The sequence below is a fragment of the Triturus cristatus genome, chromosome 8 (genome assembly GCF_964204655.1).
Source record: "Triturus cristatus chromosome 8, aTriCri1.1, whole genome shotgun sequence".
NCBI classification, from domain to species: Eukaryota; Metazoa; Chordata; class Amphibia; order Caudata; family Salamandridae; genus Triturus; species Triturus cristatus.
In genome coordinates, this window is record NC_140591.1 from 1,689,647,084 (window position 1) to 1,689,664,839 (window position 17,756).

Sequence of the window (17,756 nt, forward strand, 5' to 3'; positions counted from 1 at the left end):
CTTTAAAATGGACTCCATGTACCCTAGGTACATACCCAATTGGTTGGATCACCCTGTCAGCCCCTGTACCAGTGTACACTAGGTACCCAGGGCATTGGTGTACCCCAGGCCTGCCAAGGGCTGCAGCATGTATTATGCCACCCCAGGCTTGGCCTAACAATCTGACACAACTGGCTGATCACTCAGCTGGGGTAAGTTGGTGTAATCACCTCTTACTTAGGTGTAGTATACCTATACCTAAACTTAAATGGGACACCTGGTAACCTATAAGTCACTCCTATGGCAGGCCTTAACAATCCTGAAGGCAGAGTGCTTGGTTCCATGTGAGATGGTGCTCTGGCATGAGCTGAGCCTGTCTGCAGTGGTCGGAACAACTTCCTTCTACTGTTTCCAGATATCGTCATACCATATACTCTTAAGTGCATTATGAACCTCGCGGTTAAATGCTATCTTTGGTTTGGCTTTATCAAAACATGTCGAGTAAGGTGTCATACGAATTGGAATACTAACCCCTCGCCAATTCTGGCGACGGGGTTAGCATTCCACCCTTCTAGAGGGACACGACATGTACAGTACCTGAAACCCGGGTAAAATCAGACATAGCCTCAGCTCCACAAAATGGATGCTGCCACCACAGACACAAGTCTGCCCTCCTGCTGCTGGGAGTCCTTCCAGCTTGGGAGGTGTGGACAAAGGGTTTCCTGCCAGAGGAGGTGCGTGCACCACCCCAGACAGGATTTTGTGTATTGGTCAGGTAGGGCTTGAAAGAAACCAGACATGCCTGTGGCTCACAAGGAGCCTCGGTGCATATGCCAGTTCAAACCGGTCCTGGGGCACACCAGTCCCGGGCCTGGGGCGAGCTGGACAAAGGATTGGGGGTGTAACCACCCCCCTTCCTGGTCCCACCCATAGGGAGGGACCTAGCAGGTAGTCCGGCCCCTAGAATCCGAATAAAGGTAGGAGCTGTGTCCTAAGACTTCAGACATCCTGGAATCAACTTGAAACTAAGAAGAAGACGGGAACTTCGACATTCTGCTGCACAGAAGACTGAAGAAAATCTCCCCTGTGGTCAGGGAGTGACCACCTTGCTAACGCAAGCACCATCCAGCGAATCACCGTCTGCTTTGCCGCCGCCTCCCGCCGGAGCCCGAGCCCAGAGACTGACAAGACCTGGACCTCCAGACCTCTCACCGCCCGATCCACAGTCCCTGCAAAGAAGAGACCCGTGGAGGCACCGAGACCCGTGGAGCCAGCCATCTTGGAACGACTACGACAAGCTGACCAGTGCAACAACCGAGGCTCCCTCCAAGTTGTGCTTTGGGTCCTGAGAAGCCCAACCCTCGAGCAGCATCTGCACCAAAGGTGAGCCCTCCAGCATCTCCACGATCTGCGTGGGGCCCTTCTGCATTTTGCCACTCGACGCGCCTAACCGGTTGCTGGCCCGCTGGCTAGTGGCCATCTTGGCGACGAAATCTACGACAAACACCGCTGGTCTGGTTGCTCCAGACTGGCCCTTGCTCCCCTCCAAAGGAGCAATCCCTCTGACCTTGCTGGTCAGAACCAACAGCTGATTTCCGAATCCTCCTGCAATTGCTTTTGCCAAGGCTTGTTTGCTTCGATCAAGTCGCCGACACCGCCGACAGCGAGAGCCTGCGTGGGACAGCTCGTGAGCCGACTCCTGGACGTCGTCGACCTTCAGGGACCACGTGGCTGCGGAGACAAGCTACCCCTCATCACCTGTTTGCACCCGACATCGCCTGGTACCCACCTGGTGCCACGCTGGTCACTGGCTAGTGACTGTGAACACTGTCCCCTCTGCTTACAGGTCTTCAACATCTCCGATCCACTCTTGGATCCACTGCATCTCTTCCCGACCGACCGCCTACAGCATCTTTGTCCCAGGCTCAACGGAACAGATAGAAGAAACCCGACGCACTTTGAGGCCTATGCACCCGCTTCCTGTGGGTGAGGTAAAGCTGGTACTCCGGTGCCCATGTGTAGTAATACATCTCTAGTGCCTGTGTTCCAAATCTTAAGTTCCTAGGTCATCCGGAAGATTCCTTTTGCAGTAACTTTGTACTTTTTACGCACCCATTGAAACCTATGGGAGCCCGCGTGTGACTATTTGCTCTGCACACGCCACCCGTGGACCTCCTGGTCACTAACTGACGTTAGCTCCTTGTAGGCCCAGCGATTCTAGAGGCCCTAGGCCTTTTCCCTTTTCTGTTCGTGGTACTTATACCACTATTTTAGTATATGGTTTGAGTGGCCACCAGGGCCTATCCATATAAAGTGCAACTTCTGTGTATTCTGTGATAATCTTGTTTGACGATTTGTGCTCCTGTGCTCATAAAGAGACTAGGGGTTACTTTGAGAAATAAATACATATATATTTTGAATATATATCTGTGTGGTGTCCTTTCATTGGTATAAAAGGGGGTTACTATTGGTAAAACAGCTTGCTTAACACGCTTCACGAGTTTAGCCTCAAAGACTGCTTAGCCTACGCTACCACTAGGGCAGCTAGTCCAAAAAGGTTGACTTACAACCACACCATAAGGGTTGCTTGGCATGGTACAAGGTGGTCACTAGAACTAGTGAACAGCATATACCAGGCCAACTTCTCACAATCTCACCAAGACACGAGACTCCATGTCACCAAGACACGAGACTTCATGTCACCAAGACACGAGACTTCATGTCACCAAGACACGAGACTTCATGTCACCAAGGCACGAGACTCCATGCCACCAAGACGCGAGACTCCATGTCACCAAGGCACGAGACTCCATGCCACCAAGGCACGAGACTTCATGTCACCAAACACGAGACTTCATGTCACCAAGACACGAGACTTCATGTCACCAAGACACGAGACTTCATGTCACCAAGACACGAGACTTCATGTCACCAAGACACGAGACTTCATGTCACCAAGACACGAGACTTCATGTCACCAAGGCACGAGACTTCATGTCACCAAGGCACAAGACTTCATGCCACCAAGGCACGAGACTTCATGTCACCAAGGCACGAGACTTCATGCCACCAAGACACGAGACTCCATGTCACCAAGACACGAGACTTCGTGTCACCAAGACACGAGACTCCATGTCACCAAGACACGAGACTCCATGCCACCAAGACACGAGACTCCATGCCACCAAGACACGAGACTTCATGTCACCAAGACACGAGACTTCATGTCACCAAGACACGAGACTCCATGCCACCAAGACACGAGACTCCATGCCACCAAGACACGAGACTTCATCTCACCAAGACACGAGACTCCATGTCACCAAGACACGAGACTCTATGTCACCAAGACACGAGACTCCATGCCACCAAGACACGAGACTTCATGTCACCAAGACACGAGACTCCATGCCACCAAGACACGAGACTCCATGTCACCAAGGCACGAGACTCCATGTCACCAAGACACGAGACTTCATGTCACCAAGACACGAGACTTCATGTCACCAAGACACGTGACTTCATGTCACCAAGACACGAGACTCCATGTCACCAAGACACGAGACTCCATGTCACCAAGACACGAGACTTCATGCCACCAAGGCACGAGACTCCATGTCACCAAGACACGAGACTTCATGTCACCAAGGCACGAGACTTTAAGTCACCAAGACACGAGACTTCATGTCACCAAGACACGAGACTCCATGTCACCAAGACACGAGACTCCATGTCACCAAGACACGAGACTTCATGTCACCAAGAAACGAGACTTCATGTCACCAAGACACGAGACTTCATGTCACCAAGACACGAGACTTCATGTCACCAAGACACGAGACTCCATGTCACCAAGACACGAGACTCCATGCCACCAAGACACGAGACTCCATGCCACCAAGACACGAGACTTCATGTCACCAAGACACGAGACTTCATGTCACCAAGACACGAGATTCCATGCCACCAAGACACGAGACTCCATGCCACCAAGACACGAGACTTCATGTCACCAAGACACGAGACTCCATGTCACCAAGACACGAGACTCTATGTCACCAAGACACGAGACTCCATGGCACCAAGACACGAGACTTCATGTCACCAAGACACGAGACTCCATGCCACCAAGACACGAGACTCCATGTCACCAAGGCACGAGACTCCATGTCACCAAGACACGAGACTTCATGTTACCAAGACACGAGACTTCATGTCACCAAGACACGAGACTTCATGTCACCAAGACACGAGACTTCATGTCACCAAGACACGAGACTTCATGTCACCAAGACACGAGACTTCATGTCACCAAGACACGAGACTTCATGTCACCAAGACACGATACTTCATGTCACCAAGGCACGAGACTCCATGCCACCAAGACACGAGACTTCATGTCACCAAGGCACGAGACTCCATGCCACCAAGACACGAGACTCCATGTCACCAAGACACAAGACTTCATGTCACCAAGACACGAGACTTCATGTCACCAAGGCACGAGACTCCATGCCACCAAGACACGAGACTCCATGTCACCAAGGCACGAGACTCCAAGTCACCAAGACACGAGACTCCATGTCACCAAGGCACGAGACTCCAAGTCACCAAGACACGAGACTTCATGTCACCAAGACCCGAGACTTCATGTCACCAAGACACGAGACTTCATGTCACCAAGACACGAGACTTCATATCACCAAGACCCGAGACTTCATGTCACCAAGACACGAGACTTCATGTCACCAAGGCACGAGACTTCATGTCACCAAGACACAAGACTTCATGTTACCAAGACACGAGACTCCATGTCACCAAGACACGAGACTCCATGTCACCAAGACACGAGACTTCATGTCACCAAGACCCGAGACTTCATGTCACCAAGACACGAGACTTCATGTCACCAAGACACGAGACTTCATGTCACCAAGACCTGAGACTTCATGTCACCAAGACACGAGACTTCATGTCACCAAGGCACGAGACTTCATGTCACCAAGACACGAGACTTCATGTTACCAAGACACGAGACTCCATGTCACCAAGACACGAGACTTCATGTCACCAAGACCCGAGACTTCATGTCACCAAGACCCGAGACTTCATGTCACCAAGACATGAGACTTCATGTCACCAAGACACGAGACTTCATGTCACCAAGACACAAGACTCCATGTCACCAAGACACGAGACTCCATGCCACCAAGACACGAGACTTCATGTCACCAAGACACGAGACTCCATGCCACCAAGACACGAGACTCCATGTCACCAAGGCACGAGACTCCATGTCACCAAGACACGAGACTTCATGTCACCAAGACACGAGACTTCATGTCACCAAGACACCTGACTTCATGTCACCAAGACACGAGACTTCATGTCACCAAGACACGAGACTTCATGTCACCAAGGCACGAGACTCCATGCCACCAAGACACGAGACTCCATGTCACCAAGGCACGAGACTCCATGCCACCAAGACACGAGACTCCATGTCACCAAGGCACGAGACTTCATGTCACCAAGACACGAGACTCCATGTCACCAAGACACGAGACTCCATGCCACCAAGACACGAGACTTCATGTCACCAAGACACGAGACTCCATGTCACCAAGGCACGAGACTCCATGTCACCAAGACACGAGACTTCATGTCACCAAGACACGAGACTTCATGTCACCAAGACACGAGACTCCATGTCACCAAGACACGAGACTTCATGTCACCAAGAAACGAGACTTCATGTCACCAAGACACGAGACTTCATGTCACCAAGACACGAGACTTCGTGTCACCAAGACACGAGACTCCATGTCACCAAGACACGAGACTCCATGCCACCAAGACACAAAACTCCATGCCACCAAGACACGAGACTTCATGTCACCAAGACACGAGACTTCATGTCACCAAGACACGAGACTCCATGCCACCAAGACACGAGACTCCATGCCACCAAGACACGAGACTTCATCTCACCAAGACACGAGACTCCATGTCACCAAGACACGAGACTCTATGTCACCAAGACACGAGACTCCATGCCACCAAGACACGAGACTTCATGTCACCAAGACACGAGACTCCATGCCACCAAGACACGAGACTCCATGTCACCAAGGCACGAGACTCCATGTCACCAAGACACGAGACTTCATGTCACCAAGACACGAGACTTCATGTCACCAAGACACGTGACTTCATGTCACCAAGACACGAGACTTCATGTCACCAAGACACGAGACTTCATGTCACCAAGACACGAGACTTCATGTCACCAAGGCACGAGACTCCATGCCACCAAGACACAAGACTCCATGTCACCAAGGCACGAGACTCCATGTCACCAAGGCACGAGACTTCATGTCACCAAGGCACGAGACTTCATGTCACCAAGACACGAGACTTCATGTCACCAAGACACGAGACTCCATGTCACCAAGACACGAGACTCCATGTCACCAAGACACGAGACTTCCTGTCACCAAGACACGAGACTTCATGTCACCAAGGCACGAGACTTCATGTCACCAAGACACGAGACTTCATCTCACCAAGACACGAGACTCCATGTCACCAAGACACGAGACTTCATGTCACCAAGACACGAGACTTCATGTCACCAAGACACGAGACTTCATGTCACCAAGGCACGAGACTCCATGCCACCAAGACGCGAGACTCCATGTCACCAAGGCACGAGACTCCATGCCACCAAGGCACGAGACTTCATGTCACCAAACACGAGACTTCATGTCACCAAGACACGAGACTTCATGTCACCAAGACACGAGACTTCATGTCACCAAGACACGAGACTTCATGTCACCAAGACACGAGACTTCATGTCACCAAGACACGAGACTTCATGTCACCAAGGCACGAGACTTCATGTCACCAAGGCACAAGACTTCATGCCACCAAGACACGAGACTCCATGTCACCAAGGCACGAGACTTCATGTCACCAAGACACAAGACTCCATGTCACCAAGACACGAGACTCCATGACACCAAGACACGAGACTTCATGTCACCAAGACACGAGACTCCATGTCACCAAGGCACGAGACTCCATGTCACCAAGACACGAGACTTCATGTCACCAAGGCACGAGACTTCATGTCACCAAGACACGAGACTTCATGTCACCAAGACACGAGACTCCATGTCACCAAGACACGAGACTCCATGTCACCAAGACACGAGACTTCATGTCACCAAGAAACGAGACTTCATGTCACCAAGACACGAGACTTCATGTCACCAAGACACGAGACTTCGTGTCACCAAGACACGAGACTCCATGTCACCAAGACACGAGACTCCATGCCACCAAGACACGAGACTCCATGCCACCAAGACACGAGACTTCATGTCACCAAGACACGAGACTTCATGTCACCAAGACACGAGACTCCATGCCACCAAGACACGAGACTCCATGCCACCAAGACACGAGACTTCATCTCACCAAGACACGAGACTCCATGTCACCAAGACACGAGACTCTATGTCACCAAGACACGAGACTCCATGCCACCAAGAAACGAGACTTCATGTCACCAAGACACGAGACTCCATGCCACCAAGACACGAGACTCCATGTCACCAAGGCACGAGACTCCATGTCACCAAGACACGAGACTTCATGTCACCAAGACACGAGACTTCATGTCACCAAGACACGTGACTTCATGTCACCAAGACACGAGACTTCATGTCACCAAGACACGAGACTTCATGTCACCAAGACACGAGACTTCATGTCACCAAGGCACGAGACTCCATGCCACCAAGACACAAGACTCCATGTCACCAAGGCACGAGACTCCATGTCACCAAGGCACGAGACTTCATGTCACCAAGGCACGAGACTTCATGTCACCAAGACACGAGACTTCATGTCACCAAGACACGAGACTCCATGTCACCAAGACACGAGACTCCATGTCACCAAGACACGAGACTTCCTGTCACCAAGACACGAGACTTCATGTCACCAAGGCACGAGACTTCATGTCACCAAGACACGAGACTTCATCTCACCAAGACACGAGACTCCATGTCACCAAGACACGAGACTTCATGTCACCAAGACACGAGACTTCATGTCACCAAGACACGAGACTTCATGTCACCAAGGCACGAGACTCCATGCCACCAAGACGCGAGACTCCATGTCACCAAGGCACGAGACTCCATGCCACCAAGGCACGAGACTTCATGTCACCAAACACGAGACTTCATGTCACCAAGACACGAGACTTCATGTCACCAAGACACGAGACTTCAGACACGAGACTTCATGTCACCAAGACACGAGACTTCATGTCACCAAGACACGAGACTTCATGTCACCAAGGCACGAGACTTCATGTCACCAAGGCACAAGACTTCATGCCACCAAGGCACGAGACTTCATGTCACCAAGGCACGAGACTTCATGCCACCAAGACACGAGACTCCATGTCACCAAGGCACGAGACTCCATGTCACCAAGACACGAGACTCCATGCCACCAAGACACGAGACTTCATGTCACCAAGACACGAGACTCCATGCCACCAAGACACAAGACGCCATGTCACCAAGGCACGAGATGCCATGTCACCAAGACACGAGACTTCATGTCACCAAGACACGAGACTTCATGTCACCAAGACAAGAGACTTCATGTCACCAAGGCACGAGACTCCATGCCACCAAGACACGAGACTCCATGTCACCAAGGCACGAGACTCCATGTCACCAAGGCACGAGACTTCATGTCACCAAGGCACGAGACTTCATGTCACCAAGACACGAGACTTCATGTCACCAAGACACGAGACTCCATGTCAACAAGACACGAGACTCCATGTCACCAAGACACGAGACTTCATGTCACCAAGACACGAGACTTCAAGTCACCAAGACACGAGACTTCATGTCACCAAGACACGAGACTTCATGTCACCAAGGCACGAGACTCCATGCCACCAAGACACGAGACTCCATGTCACCAAGGCACGAGACTCCATGCCACCAAGGCACGAGACTTCATGTCACCAAGACACGAGACTTCATGTCACCAAGACACGAGACTTCATGTCACCAAGACACGAGACTCCATGCCACCAAGACACGAGACTCCATGTCACCAAGACACGAGACTCCATGTCACCAAGACACGAGACTTCATGTCACCAAGAAACGAGACTTCATGTCACCAAGACACGAGACTTCATGTCACCAAGACCCGAGACTTCATGTTACCAAGACACGAGACTCCATGTCACCAAGACACGAGACTCCATGTCACCAAGACACGAGACTTCATGTCACCAAGACACAAGACTCCATGTCACCAAGACACGAGACTCCATGCCACCAAGACACGAGACTTCATGTCACCAAGACCCGAGACTTCATGCCACCAAGACACGAGACTTCATGTCACCAAGACACGAGACTTCATGTCACCAAGACCTGAGACTTCATGTCACCAAGACACGAGACTTCATGTCACCAAGGCACGAGACTTCATGTCACCAAACCACGAGACTCCATGTCACCAAGACACGAGACTCCATGTCACCAAGACACGAGACTCCATGCCACCAAGACACGAGACTTCATGTCACCAAGACACGAGACTCCATGCCACCAAGACACGAGACTTCATGTCACCAAGACACGAGACTTCATGTCACCAAGACGCGAGACTTCATGTCACCAAGACACGAGACTTCATGTCACCAAGACACGAGACTTCATGTCACCAAGGCACGAGACTTCATGTCACCAAGACACGAGACTTCATGTCACCAAGGCACGAGACTCCATGCCACCAAGACACGAGACTCCATGTCACCAAGGCACGAGACTCCATGTCACCAAGGCACGAGACTTCATGTCACCAAGGCACGAGACTTCATGTCACCAAGACACGAGACTTCATGTCACCAAGACACGAGACTCCATATCACCAAGACACGAGACTCCATGTCACCAAGACACGAGACTTCATGTCACCAAGACACGAGACTTCATGTCACCAAGACACGAGACTTCATGTCACCAAGACACGAGACTTCATGTCACCAAGGCACGAGACTTCATGTCACCAAGACACGAGACTTCATGTCACCAAGACACGAGACTTCATGTCACCAAGACACGAGACTTCATGTCACCAAGGCACGAGACTTCATGTCACCAAGACACGAGACTTCATGTCACCAAGACACGAGACTTCATGTCACCAAGGCTCGAGACTTCATGCCACCAAGACACGAGACTTCATGTCACCAAGGCACGAGACTTCATGTCACCAAGACACGAGACTTCATGTCACCAAGACACGAGACTTCATGTTACCAAGACACGAGACTTCATGTCACCAAGACACGAGACTTCATGTCACCAAGACACGAGACTTCATGTCACCAAGGCACTAGACTTCATGCCACCAAGGCACGAGACTTCATGTCACCAAGACACGAGACTCCATGTCACCAAGACACGAGACTCCATGCCACCAAGACACGAGACCCCATGCCACCAAGACACGAGACTCCATGCCACCAAGACACGAGACTTCATGTCACCAAGACACGAGACTCCATGCCACCAAGACACGAGACTCCATGTCACCAAGGCACGAGACGCCATGTCACCAAGACACGAGACTTCATGTCACCAAGACACGAGACTTCATGTTACCAAGACACGAGACTTCATGTCACCAAGACACGAGACTTCATGTCACCAAGACACGAGACTTCATGTCACCAAGGCACGAGACTTCATGTCACCAAGGCACGAGACTTCATGTCACCAAGACACGAGACTTCATGTCACCAAGACACGAGACTCCATGTCACCAAGACACAAGACTTCATGTCACCAAGACCCGAGACTTCATGTCACCAAGACACGAGACTTCATGTCACCAAGACACGAGACTTCATGTCACCAAGACCTGAGACTTCATGTCACCAAGACACGAGACTTCATGTCACCAAGGCACGAGACTTCATGTCACCAAGACACGAGACTTCATGTTACCAAGACACGAGACTCCATGTCACCAAGACACGAGACTTCATGTCACCAAGACCCGAGACTTCATGTCACCAAGACCCGAGACTTCATGTCACCAAGACATGAGACTTCATGTCACCAAGACACGAGACTTCATGTCACCAAGACACAAGACTCCATGTCACCAAGACACGAGACTCCATGCCACCAAGACACGAGACTTCATGTCACCAAGACACGAGACTCCATGCCACCAAGACACGAGACTCCATGTCACCAAGGCACGAGACTCCATGTCACCAAGACACGAGACTTCATGTCACCAAGACACGAGACTTCATGTCACCAAGACACCGGACTTCATGTCACCAAGACACGAGACTTCATGTCACCAAGACACGAGACTTCATGTCACCAAGGCACGAGACTCCATGCCACCAAGACACGAGACTCCATGTCACCAAGGCACGAGACTCCATGCCACCAAGACACGAGACTCCATGTCACCAAGGCACGAGACTTCATGTCACCAAGACACAAGACTCCATGTCACCAAGACACGAGACTCCATGCCACCAAGACACGAGACTTCATGTCACCAAGACACGAGACTTCATGTCACCAAGGCACGAGACTCCATGTCACCAAGACACGAGACTTCATGTCACCAAGGCACGAGACTTCATGTCACCAAGACACGAGACTTCATGTCACCAAGACACGAGACTCCATGTCACCAAGACACGAGACTCCATGTCACCAAGACACGAGACTTCATGTCACCAAGAAACGAGACTTCATGTCACCAAGACACGAGACTTCATGTCACCAAGACACGAGACTTCGTGTCACCAAGACACGAGACTCCATGTCACCAAGACACGAGACTCCATGCCACCAAGACACGAGACTCCATGCCACCAAGACATGAGACTTCATGTCACCAAGACACGAGACTTCATGTCACCAAGACACGAGACTCCATGCCACCAAGACACGAGACTCCATGCCACCAAGACACGAGACTTCATCTCACCAAGACACGAGACTCCATGTCACCAAGACACGAGACTCTATGTCACCAAGACACGAGACTCCATGCCACCAAGACATGAGACTTCATGTCACCAAGACACGAGACTCCATGCCACCAAGACACGAGACTCCATGTCACCAAGGCACGAGACTCCATGTCACCAAGACACGAGACTTCATGTCACCAAGACACGAGACTTCATGTCACCAAGACACGTGACTTCATGTCACCAAGACACGAGACTTCATGTCACCAAGACACGAGACTTCATGTCACCAAGACACGAGACTTCATGTCACCAAGGCACGAGACTCCATGCCACCAAGACACGAGACTCCATGTCACCAAGGCACGAGACTCCATGTCACCAAGGCACGAGACTTCATGTCACCAAGGCACGAGACTTCATGTCACCAAGACACGAGACTTCATGTCACCAAGACACGAGACTCCATGTCACCAAGACACGAGACTCCATGTCACCAAGACACGAGACTTCCTGTCACCAAGACACGAGACTTCATGTCACCAAGGCACGAGACTTCATGTCACCAAGACACGAGACTTCATCTCACCAAGACACGAGACTCCATGTCACCAAGACACAAGACTTCATGTCACCAAGACACGAGACTTCATGTCACCAAGACACGAGACTTCATGTCACCAAGGCACGAGACTCCATGCCACCAAGACGCGAGACTCCATGTCACCAAGGCACGAGACTCCATGCCACCAAGGCACGAGACTTCATGTCACCAAACACGAGACTTCATGTCACCAAGACACGAGACTTCATGTCACCAAGACACGAGACTTCATGTCACCAAGACACGAGACTTCATGTCACCAAGACACGAGACTTCATGTCACCAAGACACGAGACTTCATGTCACCAAGGCACGAGACTTCATGTCACCAAGGCACAAGACTTCATGCCACCAAGGCACGAGACTTCATGTCACCAAGGCACGAGACTTCATGCCACCAAGACACGAGACTCCATGTCACCAAGGCACGAGACTCCATGTCACCAAGGCACGAGACTCCATGTCACCAAGACACGAGACTCCATGCCACCAAGACACGAGACTTCATGTCACCAAGACACGAGACTCCATGCCACCAAGGCACGAGACGCCATGTCACCAAGACACGAGACTTCATGTCACCAAGACACGAGACTTCATGTCACCAAGACACGAGACTTCATGTCACCAAGACACGAGACTTCATGTCACCAAGGCATGAGACTCCTTGTCACCAAGGCACGAGACTTCATGTCACCAAGGCACGAGACTTCATGTCACCAAGGCACGAGACTTCATGTCACCAAGACACGAGACTTCATGTCACCAAGACACGAGACTCCATGTCACCAAGACACGAGACTCCATGTCACCAAGACACGAGACTTCATGTCACCAAGACACGAGACTTCATGTCACCAAGACACGAGACTTCATATCACCAAGACACGAGACTTCATGTCACCAAGACACGAGACTCCATGTCACCAAGACACGAGACTTCATGTCACCAAGAAACGAGACTTCATGTCACCAAGACACGAGACTTCATGTCACCAAGACACGAGACTTCATGTCACCAAGTCACGAGACTACATGTCACCAAGACACGAGACTCCATGCCACCAAGACACGAGACCCCATGCCACCAAGACACGAGACTTCATGTCACCAAGACACGAGACTTCATGTCACCAAGACACGAGACTCCATGCCACCAAGACACGAGACTCCATGCCACCAAGACACGAGACTTCATGTCACCAAGACACGAGACTTCGTGTCACCAAGACACGAGACTCCATGTCACCAAGACACGAGACTCCATGCCACCAAGACACGAGACTCCATGCCACCAAGACACGAGACTTCATGTCACCAAGACACGAGACTTCATGTCACCAAGACACGAGACTCCATGTCACCAAGACACGAGACTCCATGCCACCAAGACACGAGACCCCATGCCACCAAGACACGAGACTTCATGTCACCAAGACACGAGACTTCATGTCACCAAGACACGAGACTCCATGCCACCAAGACACGAGACTCCATGCCACCAAGACACGAGACTTCATGTCACCAAGACACGAGACTTCATGTCACCAAGACACGAGACTTCGTGTCACCAAGACACGAGACTCCATGTCACCAAGACACGAGACTCCATGCCACCAAGACACGAGACTCCATGCCACCAAGACACGAGACTTCATGTCACCAAGACACGAGACTTCATGTCACCAAGACACGAGACTCCATGCCACCAAGACACGAGACTCCATGCCACCAAGACACGAGACTTCATCTCACCAAGACACGAGACTCCATGTCACCAAGACACGAGACTCTATGTCACCAAGACACGAGACTCCATGCCACCAAGACACGAGACTTCATGTCACCAAGACACGAGACTCCATGCCACCAAGACACGAGACTCCATGTCACCAAGGCACGAGACTCCATGTCACCAAGACACGAGACTTCATGTCACCAAGACACGAGACTTCATGTCACCAAGACACGTGACTTCATGTCACCAAGACACGAGACTTCATGTTACCAAGACACGAGACTTCATGTCACCAAGACACGAGACTTCATGTCACCAAGGCACGAGACTCCATGCCACCAAGACACGAGACTCCATGTCACCAAGGCACGAGACTCCATGTCACCAAGGCACGAGACTTCATGTCACCAAGGCACGAGACTTCATGTCACCAAGACACGAGACTTCATGTCACCAAGACACGAGACTCCATGTCACCAAGACACGAGACTCCATGTCACCAAGACACGAGACTTCCTGTCACCAAGACACGAGACTTCATGTCACCAAGGCACGAGACTTCATGTCACCAAGACACGAGACTTCATCTCACCAAGACACGAGACTCCATGTCACCAAGACACGAGACTTCATGTCACCAAGACACGAGACTTCATGTCACCAAGGCACGAGACTCCATGCCACCAAGACGCGAGACTCCATGTCACCAAGGCACGAGACTCCATGCCACCAAGGCACGAGACTTCATGTCACCAAACACGAGACTCCATGTCACCAAGACACGAGACTTCATGTCACCAAGACACGAGACTTCATGTCACCAAGACACGAGACTTCATGTCACCAAGACACGAGACTTCATGTCACCAAGGCACGAGACTTCATGTCACCAAGGCACGAGACTTCATGTCACCAAGGCACGAGACTTCATGTCACCAAGGCACAAGACTTCATGCCACCAAGGCACGAGACTTCATGTCACCAAGGCACGAGACTTCATGCCACCAAGACACGAGACTCCATGTCACCAAGGCACGAGACTCCTTGTCACCAAGACACGAGACTCCATGCCACCAAGACACGAGACTTCATGTCACCAAGACACGAGACTCCATGCCACCAAGACACAAGACGCCATGTCACCAAGGCACGAGACGCCATGTCACCAAGACACGAGACTTCATGTCACCAAGACACGAGACTTCATGTCACCAAGACACGAGACTTCATGTCACCAAGGCACGAGACTCCATGCCACCAAGACACGAGACTCCATGTCACCAAGGCACGAGACTCCATGTCACCAAGGCACGAGACTTCATGTCACCAAGGCACGAGACTTCATGTCACCAAGACACGAGACTTCATGTCACCAAGACACGAGACTCCATGTCAACAAGACACGAGACTCCATGTCACCAAGACACGAGACTTCATGTCACCAAGACACGAGACTTCAAGTCACCAAGACACGAGACTTCATGTCACCAAGACACGAGACTTCATGTCACCAAGGCACGAGAGTCCATGCCACCAAGACACGAGACTCCATGTCACCAAGGCACGAGACTCCATGCCACCAAGGCACGAGACTTCATGTTACCAAGACACGAGACTTCATGTCACCAAGACACGAGACTTCATGTCACCAAGACACGAGACTCCATGCCACCAAGACACGAGACTCCATGTCACCAAGACACGAGACTCCATGTCACCAAGACACGAGACTTCATGTCACCAAGAAACGAGACTTCATGTCACCAAGACACGAGACTTCATGTCACCAAGACCCGAGACTTCATGTCACCAAGGCACGAGACTTCATGCCACCAAGACACGAGACTCCATGTGTGAGAAGTTGGCCTGGTATATGCTGTTCACTAGTTCTAGTGACCACCTTGTACCATGCCAAGCAACCCTTATGGTGTGGTTGTAAGTCAACCTTTTCGGACTAGCTGCCCTAGTGGTAGCGTAGGCTAAGCAGTCTTTGAGGCTAAACTCGTGATGCGTGTTAAGCCAGCTGTTTTACCAAATGCAACCCCCTTTTATACCAATGAAAGGACACCACACAGATATATATTCAAAATATATATGTATTTATTTATCAAAGTAACCCCTAGTCTCTTTATGAGCACAGGAGCACAAATCGTCAAACAAGATTATCACAGAATACACAGAAGTTGCACTTTATATGGATAGGCCCTGGTGGCCACTCGAACCATATACTAAAATAGTGGTATAAGTACCACGAACAGAAAAGGGAAAAGGCCTAGGGCCTCTAGAATCGCTGGGCCTACACGGAGCTAACTTCAGTTAGTGACCAGGAGGTCCACGGGTTGCGTGTGCAGAGCAAATAGTCACACGCGTGCTCCCATAGGTTTCAATGGGTGCGTAAAAAGTACAAAGTTACTGCAAAAGGAATCTTCCGGATGACCTAGGAACTTAAGATTTGGAACACAGGCACTAGAGATGTAATACTACACTTGGGCACAGGTGTGCCAGCTTTACCTCACCCACAGGAAGCGGGTGCATAGGCCTCGAAGTGCGTCGGGTTTCTTCTATCTGTTCCGTGGGGCCTGTAGACAAAAGTGCTGCAGGCGGTCGGTCGGGAAGAGATGCAGTGGATCCAAGAGTGGATCGGAGATGTTGAAGACCTGTAAGCAGAGGGGACAGTGTTCACAGTCACTAGCCAGTGACCAGCGTGGCACCAGGTGGGTACCAGGCGATGTCGGGTGCAAACAGGTGATGAGGGGTAGCTTGTCTCCGCAGCCACGTGGTCCCTGAAGGTCGACGACGTCCAGGAGTCGGCTCACGAGCTGTCCCACGCAGGCTCTCGCTGTCGGCGGTGTCGGCGACTTGATCGAAGCAAACAAGCCTTGGCAAAAGCAATTGCAGGAGGATTCGGAAATCAGCTGTTGGTTCTGACCAGCAAGGTCAGAGGGATTGCTCCTTTGGAGGGGAGCAAGGGCCAGTCTGGAGCAACCAGACCAGCGGTGTTTGTCGTAGATTTCGTCGCCAAGAGGGCCACTAGCCAGCGGGCCAGCAACCGGTTAGGCGCGTCGAGTGGCAAAATGCAGAAGGGCCCCACGCAGATCGTGGAGATGCTGGAGGGCTCACCTTTGGTGCAGATGCTGCTCGAGGGTTGGGCTTCTCAGGACCCAAAGCACAACTTGGAGGGAGCCTCGGTTGTTGCACTGGTCAGCTTGTCGTAGTCGTTCCAAGATGGCTGGCTCCACGTGTCTCGGTGCCTCCACGGGTCTCCTCTTTGCAGGGACTGTGGATCGGGCGGTGAGAGGTCTGGAGGTCCAGGTCTCGTCAGTCTCTGGGCTCGGGCTCCGGCGGGAGGCGGCGGCAAAGCAGACGGTGATTCG